The sequence below is a fragment of the Ursus arctos genome, unplaced genomic scaffold (genome assembly GCF_023065955.2).
Source record: "Ursus arctos isolate Adak ecotype North America unplaced genomic scaffold, UrsArc2.0 scaffold_7, whole genome shotgun sequence".
Classification (NCBI taxonomy): Eukaryota; Metazoa; Chordata; class Mammalia; order Carnivora; family Ursidae; genus Ursus; species Ursus arctos.
This window is the reverse complement of record NW_026623089.1, coordinates 64,708,540-64,726,231: the sequence shown is the minus strand read 5'-3', so window position 1 is coordinate 64,726,231 and position 17,692 is coordinate 64,708,540. Positions and strand designations below refer to the sequence as shown.

At 70.2% G+C, this 17,692-nt stretch overlaps 8 non-coding genes across 8 annotated transcripts; all 8 read left to right on the top strand.

Moving 5' to 3' along the window:
* Positions 1-1,858: 1,858 nt before the first annotated feature.
* LOC125281607 (5S ribosomal RNA) lies at positions 1,859-1,977 on the top strand. The gene has a single exon (XR_007188828.2). It is a non-coding gene; the product is annotated as a 5S ribosomal RNA (ribosomal RNA).
* Positions 1,978-3,874: 1,897 nt separating this feature from the next.
* LOC125281579 (5S ribosomal RNA) lies at positions 3,875-3,993 on the top strand. The gene has a single exon (XR_007188800.1). It is a non-coding gene; the product is annotated as a 5S ribosomal RNA (ribosomal RNA).
* A 1,899-nt stretch (positions 3,994-5,892) lies between these two features.
* On the top strand, positions 5,893-6,011 carry LOC125281578 (5S ribosomal RNA). The gene has a single exon (XR_007188799.1). It is a non-coding gene; the product is annotated as a 5S ribosomal RNA (ribosomal RNA).
* A 1,899-nt stretch (positions 6,012-7,910) lies between these two features.
* On the top strand, positions 7,911-8,029 carry LOC125281576 (5S ribosomal RNA). Its single transcript, XR_007188797.1, has one exon. It is a non-coding gene; the product is annotated as a 5S ribosomal RNA (ribosomal RNA).
* Positions 8,030-9,930: 1,901 nt separating this feature from the next.
* On the top strand, positions 9,931-10,049 carry LOC125281575 (5S ribosomal RNA). Its single transcript, XR_007188796.1, has one exon. It is a non-coding gene; the product is annotated as a 5S ribosomal RNA (ribosomal RNA).
* Positions 10,050-11,930: 1,881 nt separating this feature from the next.
* On the top strand, positions 11,931-12,049 carry LOC125281574 (5S ribosomal RNA). Its single transcript, XR_007188795.1, has one exon. It is a non-coding gene; the product is annotated as a 5S ribosomal RNA (ribosomal RNA).
* A 1,927-nt stretch (positions 12,050-13,976) lies between these two features.
* Positions 13,977-14,095, top strand: LOC125281606 (5S ribosomal RNA). The gene has a single exon (XR_007188827.2). It is a non-coding gene; the product is annotated as a 5S ribosomal RNA (ribosomal RNA).
* A 1,883-nt stretch (positions 14,096-15,978) lies between these two features.
* Positions 15,979-16,097, top strand: LOC125281573 (5S ribosomal RNA). The gene has a single exon (XR_007188794.1). It is a non-coding gene; the product is annotated as a 5S ribosomal RNA (ribosomal RNA).
* The last annotated feature ends 1,595 nt before the right edge of the window (positions 16,098-17,692 follow it).

Here is a 17,692-nt window from a genome sequence, read left to right as displayed (position 1 = left end):
CTCCCTCTGCCGCCAGCGGCCCGCCCCCCCAACCTTGCCCAACCCGGCTCCATTCAAACCCCACGTGCCCCCACCTCACCACAGGCCATGCGTGGTGGGCCCGACCCGCTGGCCACACGCCACACGCCACACGCCACACGCGCAGCGCAACGCGGAACCCTGGCCCTCTGCGGGTGCCCGTGGCACAGCCAGGCGCCCACAGCCCAGCCCTTCCACCTCCAAGCCCCAGGAACGCCCACAGCCTATCCCGGGGTGCGGGCTGGGGGCTGGTGTGCAGGGCGGTGGGCGCTCAGGGGGCGGCGCGAGAGGAGGCGGAGGCGGCGGAGGGGGGTGGAGGGAAAGCGGCCCGGGCGAGAGGAACCGCGGGAGCCCCGGGCGGGCCGTGACCCCGCCTCTGCAGGCGTGCGCTCCCTGGGTTCTCGGCCTCCTCCCTGCCTCCGGGCCCTCTCCTCTCCCGAGCCCCTAGCAGTTCGCTTGGGCCGCCCGCCCACCGCAGCGCCCCGGGCCAACCGCCTGCCGGCCCCGCCTCCTGCCTGGGCCCGCCTACACCTTCTCCCCACCAGCCCTGGGCTGCGCTCCCGCCAGAAGGGCATGGCCCTCCTTCGCACCGGTCACCGTCCCTTTGCCCCTGGGCCCGGGCGTCCGTGCTCCGTGCGCACAGGACACAAGATGGCCAACCGCCCGGGGCCTCAGGCCCCGTGGGCACCCGACTCCGCGCCCCGTCTCAGCGGAACAGCGAGGCTCGCTCCCTCAGCGAGACCCCGGGGCGCCCCGCACCACGGCGACAAGGGCCACCAGAAAATAAAGGACGGGGCAAAAGAAAGAATGCCTCGCACGCCCCCACGCCAGAGGGGTGCTGGGCAGGAATGGCAGCCCATCGGGATTCCCGCCACCTGGGCTGCAAGTCCTCGGGCTCCGAGGGAGGGCTCCTATGGCAGCTCCAGGGCGCGGCCGCCTTGCCCAAAGCGCGCCCAAGCGCGACCGCCCTCCCGTGGGCTAGCTGCCGCGCCCACACAGCGTCCTGTGTGTCCCTGTGTGTGGGTGTGTGTCACCTGTGTGCACCTGGGTCTCTGTCCCTGTCCCTGTCCCCGTCCGCATCCGGGTCGGGGTCTGCGTGTCTGTGCTGGGGTGTGACAGGGTCTGTGTGTTGGATAATCTAATCTCTCTCTCTCTTTCTCTCTCTCTGTCACACACACAGACCACACACACACACACACACACACACACACACACACACTCTGTCCCTCCCCGTCTCTCCCGTCCAGTGTGTCCCCTAAGTGTCCCCCCACTCCGTGTCTCTCTGTCTTTCCCTGTGTGTCTGTGTGTGTGCGTATTTGAGCCGGCCCCTGGTGTCTCTCGATCAGGTCCTGGTGTCGCTGGGTGGGGAGGGGAAGGGTGGCGGAGGAAGGGCCAGGGGGTTGGGATGGTGATGATGGGTGGCGCCCGAGGCTTCCGGTGGGCTTTGAGCCCGGCGGCCGGGAGAGGAGGAAAGGCCAGTGGGCGGGTTGTGCTCCCCGCGGGGGGCGGGGGGGTTGGGGGGCGCTCTGAGAACACCTCGGGCCTCGCCCCCGGCGCCCCGACCCACCCCGTTGCCATCCCGGGAGCCAAGCGGCGGCGCGGCAGGAGAGTCCCGGGACGGGAGAGCGCGCGGACTTCCGCGGCTCCGGGGTGCCGGAGGCATCTTGTCCCCTGGGCGTGCTGGCTGGCAGGCAGGCAGGCAGGCAGGCAGGCAGGCAGGCACCAGGCCCAGGCCAGGCGAGGAGGGCTGACAATCGCTCGGCAGGGGCTGGGCTGGGGCTGGGGCTGGGGCTGGGAGGGGCGGAGCAGGCTCTTGGGGCACCGAGCGGCAGCCACAGGCGTCTACGGCCATACCACCCTGAACGCGCCCGATCTCGTCTGATCTCGGAAGCTAAGCAGGGTCGGGCCTGGTTAGTACTTGGATGGGAGACCGCCTGGGAATACCGGGTGCTGTAGGCTTTTCTCCTTTTCTTTTCCTTTCCTTGCCCTTCGCCCTCCCTTCCACTCCCTCTGCCGCCAGCGGCCCGCCCCCCCAACCTTGCCCAACCCGGCTCCATTCAAACCCCACGTGCCCCCACCTCACCACAGGCCATGCGTGGTGGGCCCGACCCGCTCGCCACACGCCACACGCCACACGCGCAGCGCAACGCGGAACCCTGGCCCTCTGCGGGTGCCCGTGGCACAGCCAGGCGCCCACAGCCCAGCCCTTCCACCTCCAAGCCCCAGGAACGCCCACAGCCTATCCCGGGGTGCGGGCTGGGGGCTGGTGTGCAGGGCGGTGGGCGCTCAGGGGGCGGCGCGAGAGGAGGCGGAGGCGGCGGAGGGGGGTGGAGGGAAAGCGGCCCGGGCGAGAGGAACCGCGGGAGCCCCGGGCGGGCCGTGACCCCGCCTCTGCAGGCGTGCGCTCCCTGGGTTCTCGGCCTCCTCCCTGCCTCCGGGCCCTCTCCTCTCCCGAGCCCCTAGCAGTTCGCTTGGGCCGCCCGCCCACCGCAGCGCCCCGGGCCAACCGCCTGCCGGCCCCGCCTCCTGCCTGGGCCCGCCTACACCTTCTCCCCACCAGCCCTGGGCTGCGCTCCCGCCAGAAGGGCATGGCCCTCCTTCGCACCGGTCACCGTCCCTTTGCCCCTGGGCCCGGGCGTCCGTGCTCCGTGCGCACAGGACACAAGATGGCCAACCGCCCGGGGCCTCAGGCCCCGTGGGCACCCGACTCCGCGCCCCGTCTCAGCGGAACAGCGAGGCTCGCTCCCTCAGCGAGACCCCGGGGCGCCCCGCACCACGGCGACAAGGGCCACCAGAAAATAAAGGACGGGGCAAAAGAAAGAATGCCTCGCACGCCCCCACGCCAGAGGGGTGCTGGGCAGGAATGGCAGCCCATCGGGATTCCCGCCACCTGGGCTGCAAGTCCTCGGGCTCCGAGGGAGGGCTCCTATGGCAGCTCCAGGGCGCGGCCGCCTTGCCCAAAGCGCGCCCAAGCGCGACCGCCCTCCCGTGGGCTAGCTGCCGCGCCCACACAGCGTCCTGTGTGTCCCTGTGTGTGGGTGTGTGTCACCTGTGTGCACCTGGGTCTCTGTCCCTGTCCCTGTCCCCGTCCGCATCCGGGTCGGGGTCTGCGTGTCTGTGCTGGGGTGTGACAGGGTCTGTGTGTTGGATAATCTAATCTCTCTCTCTCTTTCTCTCTCTCTGTCACACACACAGACCACACACACACACACACACACACACACACACACACTCTGTCCCTCCCCGTCTCTCCCGTCCAGTGTGTCCCCTAAGTGTCCCCCCACTCCGTGTCTCTCTGTCTTTCCCTGTGTGTCTGTGTGTGTGCGTATTGTGAGCCGGCCCCTGGTGTCTCTCGATCAGGTCCTGGTGTCGCTGGGTGGGGAGGGGAAGGGTGGCGGAGGAAGGGCCAGGGGGTTGGGATGGTGATGATGGTCTGTGGTGGCGCCCGAGGCTTCCGGTGGGCTTTGAGCCCGGCGGCCGGGAGAGGAGGAAAGGCCAGTGGGCGGGTTGTGCTCCCCGCGGGGGGCGGGGGGGTTGGGGGGCGCTCTGAGAACACCTCGGGCCTCGCCCCCGGCGCCCCGACCCACCCCGTTGCCATCCCGGGAGCCAAGCGGCGGCGCGGCAGGAGAGTCCCGGGACGGGAGAGCGCGCGGACTTCCGCGGCTCCGGGGTGCCGGAGGCATCTTGTCCCCTGGGCGTGCTGGCTGGCAGGCAGGCAGGCAGGCAGGCAGGCAGGCACCAGGCCCAGGCCAGGCGAGGAGGGCTGACAATCGCTCGGCAGGGGCTGGGCTGGGGCTGGGGCTGGGGCTGGGAGGGGCGGAGCAGGCTCTTGGGGCACCGAGCGGCAGCCACAGGCGTCTACGGCCATACCACCCTGAACGCGCCCGATCTCGTCTGATCTCGGAAGCTAAGCAGGGTCGGGCCTGGTTAGTACTTGGATGGGAGACCGCCTGGGAATACCGGGTGCTGTAGGCTTTTCTCCTTTTCTTTTCCTTTCCTTGCCCTTCGCCCTCCCTTCCACTCCCTCTGCCGCCAGCGGCCCGCCCCCCCAACCTTGCCCAACCCGGCTCCATTCAAACCCCACGTGCCCCCACCTCACCACAGGCCATGCGTGGTGGGCCCGACCCGCTCGCCACACGCCACACGCCACACGCGCAGCGCAACGCGGAACCCTGGCCCTCTGCGGGTGCCCGTGGCACAGCCAGGCGCCCACAGCCCAGCCCTTCCACCTCCAAGCCCCAGGAACGCCCACAGCCTATCCCGGGGTGCGGGCTGGGGGCTGGTGTGCAGGGCGGTGGGCGCTCAGGGGGCGGCGCGAGAGGAGGCGGAGGCGGCGGAGGGGGGTGGAGGGAAAGCGGCCCGGGCGAGAGGAACCGCGGGAGCCCCGGGCGGGCCGTGACCCCGCCTCTGCAGGCGTGCGCTCCCTGGGTTCTCGGCCTCCTCCCTGCCTCCGGGCCCTCTCCTCTCCCGAGCCCCTAGCAGTTCGCTTGGGCCGCCCGCCCACCGCAGCGCCCCGGGCCAACCGCCTGCCGGCCCCGCCTCCTGCCTGGGCCCGCCTACACCTTCTCCCCACCAGCCCTGGGCTGCGCTCCCGCCAGAAGGGCATGGCCCTCCTTCGCACCGGTCACCGTCCCTTTGCCCCTGGGCCCGGGCGTCCGTGCTCCGTGCGCACAGGACACAAGATGGCCAACCGCCCGGGGCCTCAGGCCCCGTGGGCACCCGACTCCGCGCCCCGTCTCAGCGGAACAGCGAGGCTCGCTCCCTCAGCGAGACCCCGGGGCGCCCCGCACCACGGCGACAAGGGCCACCAGAAAATAAAGGACGGGGCAAAAGAAAGAATGCCTCGCACGCCCCCACGCCAGAGGGGTGCTGGGCAGGAATGGCAGCCCATCGGGATTCCCGCCACCTGGGCTGCAAGTCCTCGGGCTCCGAGGGAGGGCTCCTATGGCAGCTCCAGGGCGCGGCCGCCTTGCCCAAAGCGCGCCCAAGCGCGACCGCCCTCCCGTGGGCTAGCTGCCGCGCCCACACAGCGTCCTGTGTGTCCCTGTGTGTGGGTGTGTGTCACCTGTGTGCACCTGGGTCTCTGTCCCTGTCCCTGTCCCCGTCCGCATCCGGGTCGGGGTCTGCGTGTCTGTGCTGGGGTGTGACAGGGTCTGTGTGTTGGATAATCTAATCTCTCTCTCTCTTTCTCTCTCTCTGTCACACACACAGACCACACACACACACACACACACACACACACACACACACTCTGTCCCTCCCCGTCTCTCCCGTCCAGTGTGTCCCCTAAGTGTCCCCCCACTCCGTGTCTCTCTGTCTTTCCCTGTGTGTCTGTGTGTGTGCGTATTGTGAGCCGGCCCCTGGTGTCTCTCGATCAGGTCCTGGTGTCGCTGGGTGGGGAGGGGAAGGGTGGCGGAGGAAGGGCCAGGGGGTTGGGATGGTGATGATGGTCTGTGGTGGCGCCCGAGGCTTCCGGTGGGCTTTGAGCCCGGCGGCCGGGAGAGGAGGAAAGGCCAGTGGGCGGGTTGTGCTCCCCGCGGGGGGCGGGGGGGTTGGGGGGCGCTCTGAGAACACCTCGGGCCTCGCCCCCGGCGCCCCGACCCACCCCGTTGCCATCCCGGGAGCCAAGCGGCGGCGCGGCAGGAGAGTCCCGGGACGGGAGAGCGCGCGGACTTCCGCGGCTCCGGGGTGCCGGAGGCATCTTGTCCCCTGGGCGTGCTGGCTGGCAGGCAGGCAGGCAGGCAGGCAGGCAGGCACCAGGCCCAGGCCAGGCGAGGAGGGCTGACAATCGCTCGGCAGGGGCTGGGCTGGGGCTGGGGCTGGGGCTGGGAGGGGCGGAGCAGGCTCTTGGGGCACCGAGCGGCAGCCACAGGCGTCTACGGCCATACCACCCTGAACGCGCCCGATCTCGTCTGATCTCGGAAGCTAAGCAGGGTCGGGCCTGGTTAGTACTTGGATGGGAGACCGCCTGGGAATACCGGGTGCTGTAGGCTTTTCTCCTTTTCTTTTCCTTTCCTTGCCCTTCGCCCTCCCTTCCACTCCCTCTGCCGCCAGCGGCCCGCCCCCCCAACCTTGCCCAACCCGGCTCCATTCAAACCCCACGTGCCCCCACCTCACCACAGGCCATGCGTGGTGGGCCCGACCCGCTCGCCACACGCCACACGCCACACGCGCAGCGCAACGCGGAACCCTGGCCCTCTGCGGGTGCCCGTGGCACAGCCAGGCGCCCACAGCCCAGCCCTTCCACCTCCAAGCCCCAGGAACGCCCACAGCCTATCCCGGGGTGCGGGCTGGGGGCTGGTGTGCAGGGCGGTGGGCGCTCAGGGGGCGGCGCGAGAGGAGGCGGAGGCGGCGGAGGGGGGTGGAGGGAAAGCGGCCCGGGCGAGAGGAACCGCGGGAGCCCCGGGCGGGCCGTGACCCCGCCTCTGCAGGCGTGCGCTCCCTGGGTTCTCGGCCTCCTCCCTGCCTCCGGGCCCTCTCCTCTCCCGAGCCCCTAGCAGTTCGCTTGGGCCGCCCGCCCACCGCAGCGCCCCGGGCCAACCGCCTGCCGGCCCCGCCTCCTGCCTGGGCCCGCCTACACCTTCTCCCCACCAGCCCTGGGCTGCGCTCCCGCCAGAAGGGCATGGCCCTCCTTCGCACCGGTCACCGTCCCTTTGCCCCTGGGCCCGGGCGTCCGTGCTCCGTGCGCACAGGACACAAGATGGCCAACCGCCCGGGGCCTCAGGCCCCGTGGGCACCCGACTCCGCGCCCCGTCTCAGCGGAACAGCGAGGCTCGCTCCCTCAGCGAGACCCCGGGGCGCCCCGCACCACGGCGACAAGGGCCACCAGAAAATAAAGGACGGGGCAAAAGAAAGAATGCCTCGCACGCCCCCACGCCAGAGGGGTGCTGGGCAGGAATGGCAGCCCATCGGGATTCCCGCCACCTGGGCTGCAAGTCCTCGGGCTCCGAGGGAGGGCTCCTATGGCAGCTCCAGGGCGCGGCCGCCTTGCCCAAAGCGCGCCCAAGCGCGACCGCCCTCCCGTGGGCTAGCTGCCGCGCCCACACAGCGTCCTGTGTGTCCCTGTGTGTGGGTGTGTGTCACCTGTGTGCACCTGGGTCTCTGTCCCTGTCCCTGTCCCCGTCCGCATCCGGGTCGGGGTCTGCGTGTCTGTGCTGGGGTGTGACAGGGTCTGTGTGTTGGATAATCTAATCTCTCTCTCTCTTTCTCTCTCTCTGTCACACACACAGACCACACACACACACACACACACACACACACACACACACTCTGTCCCTCCCCGTCTCTCCCGTCCAGTGTGTCCCCTAAGTGTCCCCCCACTCCGTGTCTCTCTGTCTTTCCCTGTGTGTCTGTGTGTGTGCGTATTGTGAGCCGGCCCCTGGTGTCTCTCGATCAGGTCCTGGTGTCGCTGGGTGGGGAGGGGAAGGGTGGCGGAGGAAGGGCCAGGGGGTTGGGATGGTGATGATGGTCTGTGGTGGCGCCCGAGGCTTCCGGTGGGCTTTGAGCCCGGCGGCCGGGAGAGGAGGAAAGGCCAGTGGGCGGGTTGTGCTCCCCGCGGGGGGCGGGGGGGTTGGGGGGCGCTCTGAGAACACCTCGGGCCTCGCCCCCGGCGCCCCGACCCACCCCGTTGCCATCCCGGGAGCCAAGCGGCGGCGCGGCAGGAGAGTCCCGGGACGGGAGAGCGCGCGGACTTCCGCGGCTCCGGGGTGCCGGAGGCATCTTGTCCCCTGGGCGTGCTGGCTGGCAGGCAGGCAGGCAGGCAGGCAGGCAGGCACCAGGCCCAGGCCAGGCGAGGAGGGCTGACAATCGCTCGGCAGGGGCTGGGCTGGGGCTGGGGCTGGGGCTGGGAGGGGCGGAGCAGGCTCTTGGGGCACCGAGCGGCAGCCACAGGCGTCTACGGCCATACCACCCTGAACGCGCCCGATCTCGTCTGATCTCGGAAGCTAAGCAGGGTCGGGCCTGGTTAGTACTTGGATGGGAGACCGCCTGGGAATACCGGGTGCTGTAGGCTTTTCTCCTTTTCTTTTCCTTTCCTTGCCCTTCGCCCTCCCTTCCACTCCCTCTGCCGCCAGCGGCCCGCCCCCCCAACCTTGCCCAACCCGGCTCCATTCAAACCCCACGTGCCCCCACCTCACCACAGGCCATGCGTGGTGGGCCCGACCCGCTCGCCACACGCCACACGCCACACGCCACACGCGCAGCGCAACGCGGAACCCTGGCCCTCTGCGGGTGCCCGTGGCACAGCCAGGCGCCCACAGCCCAGCCCTTCCACCTCCAAGCCCCAGGAACGCCCACAGCCTATCCCGGGGTGCGGGCTGGGGGCTGGTGTGCAGGGCGGTGGGCGCTCAGGGGGCGGCGCGAGAGGAGGCGGAGGCGGCGGAGGGGGGTGGAGGGAAAGCGGCCCGGGCGAGAGGAACCGCGGGAGCCCCGGGCGGGCCGTGACCCCGCCTCTGCAGGCGTGCGCTCCCTGGGTTCTCGGCCTCCTCCCTGCCTCCGGGCCCTCTCCTCTCCCGAGCCCCTAGCAGTTCGCTTGGGCCGCCCGCCCACCGCAGCGCCCCGGGCCAACCGCCTGCCGGCCCCGCCTCCTGCCTGGGCCCGCCTACACCTTCTCCCCACCAGCCCTGGGCTGCGCTCCCGCCAGAAGGGCATGGCCCTCCTTCGCACCGGTCACCGTCCCTTTGCCCCTGGGCCCGGGCGTCCGTGCTCCGTGCGCACAGGACACAAGATGGCCAACCGCCCGGGGCCTCAGGCCCCGTGGGCACCCGACTCCGCGCCCCGTCTCAGCGGAACAGCGAGGCTCGCTCCCTCAGCGAGACCCCGGGGCGCCCCGCACCACGGCGACAAGGGCCACCAGAAAATAAAGGACGGGGCAAAAGAAAGAATGCCTCGCACGCCCCCACGCCAGAGGGGTGCTGGGCAGGAATGGCAGCCCATCGGGATTCCCGCCACCTGGGCTGCAAGTCCTCGGGCTCCGAGGGAGGGCTCCTATGGCAGCTCCAGGGCGCGGCCGCCTTGCCCAAAGCGCGCCCAAGCGCGACCGCCCTCCCGTGGGCTAGCTGCCGCGCCCACACAGCGTCCTGTGTGTCCCTGTGTGTGGGTGTGTGTCACCTGTGTGCACCTGGGTCTCTGTCCCTGTCCCTGTCCCCGTCCGCATCCGGGTCGGGGTCTGCGTGTCTGTGCTGGGGTGTGACAGGGTCTGTGTGTTGTGTGTTGGATAATCTAATCTCTCTCTCTCTTTCTCTCTCTCTGTCACACACACAGACCACACACACACACACACACACACACACACACACTCTGTCCCTCCCCGTCTCTCCCGTCCAGTGTGTCCCCTAAGTGTCCCCCCACTCCGTGTCTCTCTGTCTTTCCCTGTGTGTCTGTGTGTGTGCGTATTGTGAGCCGGCCCCTGGTGTCTCTCGATCAGGTCCTGGTGTCGCTGGGTGGGGAGGGGAAGGGTGGCGGAGGAAGGGCCAGGGGGTTGGGATGGTGATGATGGTCTGTGGTGGCGCCCGAGGCTTCCGGTGGGCTTTGAGCCCGGCGGCCGGGAGAGGAGGAAAGGCCAGTGGGCGGGTTGTGCTCCCCGCGGGGGGCGGGGGGGTTGGGGGGCGCTCTGAGAACACCTCGGGCCTCGCCCCCGGCGCCCCGACCCACCCCGTTGCCATCCCGGGAGCCAAGCGGCGGCGCGGCAGGAGAGTCCCGGGACGGGAGAGCGCGCGGACTTCCGCGGCTCCGGGGTGCCGGAGGCATCTTGTCCCCTGGGCGTGCTGGCTGGCAGGCAGGCAGGCAGGCAGGCACCAGGCCCAGGCCAGGCGAGGAGGGCTGACAATCGCTCGGCAGGGGCTGGGCTGGGGCTGGGGCTGGGGCTGGGAGGGGCGGAGCAGGCTCTTGGGGCACCGAGCGGCAGCCACAGGTGTCTACGGCCATACCACCCTGAACGCGCCCGATCTCGTCTGATCTCGGAAGCTAAGCAGGGTCGGGCCTGGTTAGTACTTGGATGGGAGACCGCCTGGGAATACCGGGTGCTGTAGGCTTTTCTCCTTTTCTTTTCCTTTCCTTGCCCTTCGCCCTCCCTTCCACTCCCTCTGCCGCCAGCGGCCCGCCCCCCCAACCTTGCCCAACCCGGCTCCATTCAAACCCCACGTGCCCCCACCTCACCACAGGCCATGCGTGGTGGGCCCGACCCGCTCGCCACACGCCACACGCCACACGCGCAGCGCAACGCGGAACCCTGGCCCTCTGCGGGTGCCCGTGGCACAGCCAGGCGCCCACAGCCCAGCCCTTCCACCTCCAAGCCCCAGGAACGCCCACAGCCTATCCCGGGGTGCGGGCTGGGGGCTGGTGTGCAGGGCGGTGGGCGCTCAGGGGGCGGCGCGAGAGGAGGCGGAGGCGGCGGAGGGGGGTGGAGGGAAAGCGGCCCGGGCGAGAGGAACCGCGGGAGCCCCGGGCGGGCCGTGACCCCGCCTCTGCAGGCGTGCGCTCCCTGGGTTCTCGGCCTCCTCCCTGCCTCCGGGCCCTCTCCTCTCCCGAGCCCCTAGCAGTTCGCTTGGGCCGCCCGCCCACCGCAGCGCCCCGGGCCAACCGCCTGCCGGCCCCGCCTCCTGCCTGGGCCCGCCTACACCTTCTCCCCACCAGCCCTGGGCTGCGCTCCCGCCAGAAGGGCATGGCCCTCCTTCGCACCGGTCACCGTCCCTTTGCCCCTGGGCCCGGGCGTCCGTGCTCCGTGCGCACAGGACACAAGATGGCCAACCGCCCGGGGCCTCAGGCCCCGTGGGCACCCGACTCCGCGCCCCGTCTCAGCGGAACAGCGAGGCTCGCTCCCTCAGCGAGACCCCGGGGCGCCCCGCACCACGGCGACAAGGGCCACCAGAAAATAAAGGACGGGGCAAAAGAAAGAATGCCTCGCACGCCCCCACGCCAGAGGGGTGCTGGGCAGGAATGGCAGCCCATCGGGATTCCCGCCACCTGGGCTGCAAGTCCTCGGGCTCCGAGGGAGGGCTCCTATGGCAGCTCCAGGGCGCGGCCGCCTTGCCCAAAGCGCGCCCAAGCGCGACCGCCCTCCCGTGGGCTAGCTGCCGCGCCCACACAGCGTCCTGTGTGTCCCTGTGTGTGGGTGTGTGTCACCTGTGTGCACCTGGGTCTCTGTCCCTGTCCCTGTCCCCGTCCGCATCCGGGTCGGGGTCTGCGTGTCTGTGCTGGGGTGTGACAGGGTCTGTGTGTTGGATAATCTAATCTCTCTCTCTCTTTCTCTCTCTCTGTCACACACACAGACCACACACACACACACACACACACACACACACACACTCTGTCCCTCCCCGTCTCTCCCGTCCAGTGTGTCCCCTAAGTGTCCCCCCACTCCGTGTCTCTCTGTCTTTCCCTGTGTGTCTGTGTGTGTGCGTATTGTGAGCCGGCCCCTGGTGTCTCTCGATCAGGTCCTGGTGTCGCTGGGTGGGGAGGGGAAGGGTGGCGGAGGAAGGGCCAGGGGGTTGGGATGGTGATGATGGTCTGTGGTGGCGCCCGAGGCTTCCGGTGGGCTTTGAGCCCGGCGGCCGGGAGAGGAGGAAAGGCCAGTGGGCGGGTTGTGCTCCCCGCGGGGGGCGGGGGGGTTGGGGGGCGCTCTGAGAACACCTCGGGCCTCGCCCCCGGCGCCCCGACCCACCCCGTTGCCATCCCGGGAGCCAAGCGGCGGCGCGGCAGGAGAGTCCCGGGACGGGAGAGCGCGCGGACTTCCGCGGCTCCGGGGTGCCGGAGGCATCTTGTCCCCTGGGCGTGCTGGCTGGCAGGCAGGCAGGCACCAGGCCCAGGCCAGGCGAGGAGGGCTGACAATCGCTCGGCAGGGGCTGGGCTGGGGCTGGGGCTGGGGCTGGGAGGGGCGGAGCAGGCTCTTGGGGCACCGAGCGGCAGCCACAGGCGTCTACGGCCATACCACCCTGAACGCGCCCGATCTCGTCTGATCTCGGAAGCTAAGCAGGGTCGGGCCTGGTTAGTACTTGGATGGGAGACCGCCTGGGAATACCGGGTGCTGTAGGCTTTTCTCCTTTTCTTTTCCTTTCCTTGCCCTTCGCCCTCCCTTCCACTCCCTCTGCCGCCAGCGGCCCGCCCCCCCAACCTTGCCCAACCCGGCTCCATTCAAACCCCACGTGCCCCCACCTCACCACAGGCCATGCGTGGTGGGCCCGACCCGCTCGCCACACGCCACACGCCACACGCCACACGCCACACGCCACACGCCACACGCGCAGCGCAACGCGGAACCCTGGCCCTCTGCGGGTGCCCGTGGCACAGCCAGGCGCCCACAGCCCAGCCCTTCCACCTCCAAGCCCCAGGAACGCCCACAGCCTATCCCGGGGTGCGGGCTGGGGGCTGGTGTGCAGGGCGGTGGGCGCTCAGGGGGCGGCGCGAGAGGAGGCGGAGGCGGCGGAGGGGGGTGGAGGGAAAGCGGCCCGGGCGAGAGGAACCGCGGGAGCCCCGGGCGGGCCGTGACCCCGCCTCTGCAGGCGTGCGCTCCCTGGGTTCTCGGCCTCCTCCCTGCCTCCGGGCCCTCTCCTCTCCCGAGCCCCTAGCAGTTCGCTTGGGCCGCCCGCCCACCGCAGCGCCCCGGGCCAACCGCCTGCCGGCCCCGCCTCCTGCCTGGGCCCGCCTACACCTTCTCCCCACCAGCCCTGGGCTGCGCTCCCGCCAGAAGGGCATGGCCCTCCTTCGCACCGGTCACCGTCCCTTTGCCCCTGGGCCCGGGCGTCCGTGCTCCGTGCGCACAGGACACAAGATGGCCAACCGCCCGGGGCCTCAGGCCCCGTGGGCACCCGACTCCGCGCCCCGTCTCAGCGGAACAGCGAGGCTCGCTCCCTCAGCGAGACCCCGGGGCGCCCCGCACCACGGCGACAAGGGCCACCAGAAAATAAAGGACGGGGCAAAAGAAAGAATGCCTCGCACGCCCCCACGCCAGAGGGGTGCTGGGCAGGAATGGCAGCCCATCGGGATTCCCGCCACCTGGGCTGCAAGTCCTCGGGCTCCGAGGGAGGGCTCCTATGGCAGCTCCAGGGCGCGGCCGCCTTGCCCAAAGCGCGCCCAAGCGCGACCGCCCTCCCGTGGGCTAGCTGCCGCGCCCACACAGCGTCCTGTGTGTCCCTGTGTGTGGGTGTGTGTCACCTGTGTGCACCTGGGTCTCTGTCCCTGTCCCTGTCCCCGTCCGCATCCGGGTCGGGGTCTGCGTGTCTGTGCTGGGGTGTGACAGGGTCTGTGTGTTGGATAATCTAATCTCTCTCTCTCTTTCTCTCTCTCTGTCACACACACAGACCACACACACACACACACACACACACACACACACACACTCTGTCCCTCCCCGTCTCTCCCGTCCAGTGTGTCCCCTAAGTGTCCCCCCACTCCGTGTCTCTCTGTCTTTCCCTGTGTGTCTGTGTGTGTGCGTATTGTGAGCCGGCCCCTGGTGTCTCTCGATCAGGTCCTGGTGTCGCTGGGTGGGGAGGGGAAGGGTGGCGGAGGAAGGGCCAGGGGGTTGGGATGGTGATGATGGTCTGTGGTGGCGCCCGAGGCTTCCGGTGGGCTTTGAGCCCGGCGGCCGGGAGAGGAGGAAAGGCCAGTGGGCGGGTTGTGCTCCCCGCGGGGGGCGGGGGGGTTGGGGGGCGCTCTGAGAACACCTCGGGCCTCGCCCCCGGCGCCCCGACCCACCCCGTTGCCATCCCGGGAGCCAAGCGGCGGCGCGGCAGGAGAGTCCCGGGACGGGAGAGCGCGCGGACTTCCGCGGCTCCGGGGTGCCGGAGGCATCTTGTCCCCTGGGCGTGCTGGCTGGCAGGCAGGCAGGCAGGCAGGCAGGCAGGCACCAGGCCCAGGCCAGGCGAGGAGGGCTGACAATCGCTCGGCAGGGGCTGGGCTGGGGCTGGGGCTGGGGCTGGGAGGGGCGGAGCAGGCTCTTGGGGCACCGAGCGGCAGCCACAGGTGTCTACGGCCATACCACCCTGAACGCGCCCGATCTCGTCTGATCTCGGAAGCTAAGCAGGGTCGGGCCTGGTTAGTACTTGGATGGGAGACCGCCTGGGAATACCGGGTGCTGTAGGCTTTTCTCCTTTTCTTTTCCTTTCCTTGCCCTTCGCCCTCCCTTCCACTCCCTCTGCCGCCAGCGGCCCGCCCCCCCAACCTTGCCCAACCCGGCTCCATTCAAACCCCACGTGCCCCCACCTCACCACAGGCCATGCGTGGTGGGCCCGACCCGCTCGCCACACGCCACACGCCACACGCGCAGCGCAACGCGGAACCCTGGCCCTCTGCGGGTGCCCGTGGCACAGCCAGGCGCCCACAGCCCAGCCCTTCCACCTCCAAGCCCCAGGAACGCCCACAGCCTATCCCGGGGTGCGGGCTGGGGGCTGGTGTGCAGGGCGGTGGGCGCTCAGGGGGCGGCGCGAGAGGAGGCGGAGGCGGCGGAGGGGGGTGGAGGGAAAGCGGCCCGGGCGAGAGGAACCGCGGGAGCCCCGGGCGGGCCGTGACCCCGCCTCTGCAGGCGTGCGCTCCCTGGGTTCTCGGCCTCCTCCCTGCCTCCGGGCCCTCTCCTCTCCCGAGCCCCTAGCAGTTCGCTTGGGCCGCCCGCCCACCGCAGCGCCCCGGGCCAACCGCCTGCCGGCCCCGCCTCCTGCCTGGGCCCGCCTACACCTTCTCCCCACCAGCCCTGGGCTGCGCTCCCGCCAGAAGGGCATGGCCCTCCTTCGCACCGGTCACCGTCCCTTTGCCCCTGGGCCCGGGCGTCCGTGCTCCGTGCGCACAGGACACAAGATGGCCAACCGCCCGGGGCCTCAGGCCCCGTGGGCACCCGACTCCGCGCCCCGTCTCAGCGGAACAGCGAGGCTCGCTCCCTCAGCGAGACCCCGGGGCGCCCCGCACCACGGCGACAAGGGCCACCAGAAAATAAAGGACGGGGCAAAAGAAAGAATGCCTCGCACGCCCCCACGCCAGAGGGGTGCTGGGCAGGAATGGCAGCCCATCGGGATTCCCGCCACCTGGGCTGCAAGTCCTCGGGCTCCGAGGGAGGGCTCCTATGGCAGCTCCAGGGCGCGGCCGCCTTGCCCAAAGCGCGCCCAAGCGCGACCGCCCTCCCGTGGGCTAGCTGCCGCGCCCACACAGCGTCCTGTGTGTCCCTGTGTGTGGGTGTGTGTCACCTGTGTGCACCTGGGTCTCTGTCCCTGTCCCTGTCCCCGTCCGCATCCGGGTCGGGGTCTGCGTGTCTGTGCTGGGGTGTGACAGGGTCTGTGTGTTGGATAATCTAATCTCTCTCTCTCTTTCTCTCTCTCTGTCACACACACAGACCACACACACACACACACACACACACACACACACACACTCTGTCCCTCCCCGTCTCTCCCGTCCAGTGTGTCCCCTAAGTGTCCCCCCACTCCGTGTCTCTCTGTCTTTCCCTGTGTGTCTGTGTGTGTGCGTATTGTGAGCCGGCCCCTGGTGTCTCTCGATCAGGTCCTGGTGTCGCTGGGTGGGGAGGGGAAGGGTGGCGGAGGAAGGGCCAGGGGGTTGGGATGGTGATGATGGTCTGTGGTGGCGCCCGAGGCTTCCGGTGGGCTTTGAGCCCGGCGGCCGGGAGAGGAGGAAAGGCCAGTGGGCGGGTTGTGCTCCCCGCGGGGGGCGGGGGGGTTGGGGGGCGCTCTGAGAACACCTCGGGCCTCGCCCCCGGCGCCCCGACCCACCCCGTTGCCATCCCGGGAGCCAAGCGGCGGCGCGGCAGGAGAGTCCCGGGACGGGAGAGCGCGCGGACTTCCGCGGCTCCGGGGTGCCGGAGGCATCTTGTCCCCTGGGCGTGCTGGCTGGCAGGCAGGCAGGCACCAGGCCCAGGCCAGGCGAGGAGGGCTGACAATCGCTCGGCAGGGGCTGGGCTGGGGCTGGGGCTGGGGCTGGGAGGGGCGGAGCAGGCTCTTGGGGCACCGAGCGGCAGCCACAGGCGTCTACGGCCATACCACCCTGAACGCGCCCGATCTCGTCTGATCTCGGAAGCTAAGCAGGGTCGGGCCTGGTTAGTACTTGGATGGGAGACCGCCTGGGAATACCGGGTGCTGTAGGCTTTTCTCCTTTTCTTTTCCTTTCCTTGCCCTTCGCCCTCCCTTCCACTCCCTCTGCCGCCAGCGGCCCGCCCCCCCAACCTTGCCCAACCCGGCTCCATTCAAACCCCACGTGCCCCCACCTCACCACAGGCCATGCGTGGTGGGCCCGACCCGCTCGCCACACGCCACACGCCACACGCCACACGCCACACGCCACACGCCACACGCGCAGCGCAACGCGGAACCCTGGCCCTCTGCGGGTGCCCGTGGCACAGCCAGGCGCCCACAGCCCAGCCCTTCCACCTCCAAGCCCCAGGAACGCCCACAGCCTATCCCGGGGTGCGGGCTGGGGGCTGGTGTGCAGGGCGGTGGGCGCTCAGGGGGCGGCGCGAGAGGAGGCGGAGGCGGCGGAGGGGGGTGGAGGGAAAGCGGCCCGGGCGAGAGGAACCGCGGGAGCCCCGGGCGGGCCGTGACCCCGCCTCTGCAGGCGTGCGCTCCCTGGGTTCTCGGCCTCCTCCCTGCCTCCGGGCCCTCTCCTCTCCCGAGCCCCTAGCAGTTCGCTTGGGCCGCCCGCCCACCGCAGCGCCCCGGGCCAACCGCCTGCCGGCCCCGCCTCCTGCCTGGGCCCGCCTACACCTTCTCCCCACCAGCCCTGGGCTGCGCTCCCGCCAGAAGGGCATGGCCCTCCTTCGCACCGGTCACCGTCCCTTTGCCCCTGGGCCCGGGCGTCCGTGCTCCGTGCGCACAGGACACAAGATGGCCAACCGCCCGGGGCCTCAGGCCCCGTGGGCACCCGACTCCGCGCCCCGTCTCAGCGGAACAGCGAGGCTCGCTCCCTCAGCGAGACCCCGGGGCGCCCCGCACCACGGCGACAAGGGCCACCAGAAAATAAAGGACGGGGCAAAAGAAAGAATGCCTCGCACGCCCCCACGCCAGAGGGGTGCTGGGCAGGAATGGCAGCCCATCGGGATTCCCGCCACCTGGGCTGCAAGTCCTCGGGCTCCGAGGGAGGGCTCCTATGGCAGCTCCAGGGCGCGGCCGCCTTGCCCAAAGCGCGCCCAAGCGCGACCGCCCTCCCGTGGGCTAGCTGCCGCGCCCACACAGCGTCCTGTGTGTCCCTGTGTGTGGGTGTGTGTCACCTGTGTGCACCTGGGTCTCTGTCCCTGTCCCTGTCCCCGTCCGCATCCGGGTCGGGGTCTGCGTGTCTGTGCTGGGGTGTGACAGGGTCTGTGTGTTGGATAATCTAATCTCTCTCTCTCTTTCTCTCTCTCTGTCACACACACAGACCACACACACACACACACACACACACACACACACACACTCTGTCCCTCCCCGTCTCTCCCGTCCAGTGTGTCCCCTAAGTGTCCCCCCACTCCGTGTCTCTCTGTCTTTCCCTGTGTGTCTGTGTGTGTGCGTATTGTGAGCCGGCCCCTGGTGTCTCTCGATCAGGTCCTGGTGTCGCTGGGTGGGGAGGGGAAGGGTGGCGGAGGAAGGGCCAGGGGGTTGGGATGGTGATGATGGTCTGTGGTGGCGCCCGAGGCTTCCGGTGGGCTTTGAGCCCGGCGGCCGGGAGAGGAGGAAAGGCCAGTGGGCGGGTTGTGCTCCCCGCGGGG